The sequence below is a fragment of the Crocuta crocuta genome, unplaced genomic scaffold (assembly GCF_008692635.1).
Source record: "Crocuta crocuta isolate KB4526 unplaced genomic scaffold, BGI_CrCroc_1.0 scaffold133, whole genome shotgun sequence".
Lineage (NCBI taxonomy): Eukaryota > Metazoa > Chordata > Mammalia > Carnivora > Hyaenidae > Crocuta > Crocuta crocuta.
Window position 1 is genome coordinate 646,554 of NW_027529438.1, and position 310 is coordinate 646,863.

The 310-nt window shown below is 50.0% G+C and overlaps 1 protein-coding gene across 1 annotated transcript in view; it reads left to right on the forward strand.

The window, feature by feature from the left end:
• The window catches only part of LMX1A (LIM homeobox transcription factor 1 alpha), a 170,496-nt gene that overhangs the window by 2,279 nt on the left and 167,907 nt on the right, over positions 1-310 (forward strand). The gene's annotated exons all lie outside the window — the stretch shown is intronic.

Genomic DNA, 310 nt, shown 5'->3' on the forward strand with positions numbered 1-310 from the left:
ACGCCCCCTCCCCCAGAATTCTTTTTACAGACTCGCAGTTTTTTAATCACTGTCGAAAGAGACCAGCATAGTGAGTGACTTGATGTTTCCCTGATAAACCTGGGAGCGCAGAGGTATTCGCGGTCTCATTTTATTGGACGCGCGCACATTTGCGCGAATACCTGGGCAGGTTTGCTCTTTGAGGCCGCTTACGGATCTGCGCCCCCTCCCCCGTGGAACTGGAGCCTTCCCATATAGTCGCTGTTTATTAGAAACAACACTCGGTTTGATTTTCCTCTGTTCTCCAAAACTCGCTTTGGTGGATTTAGCG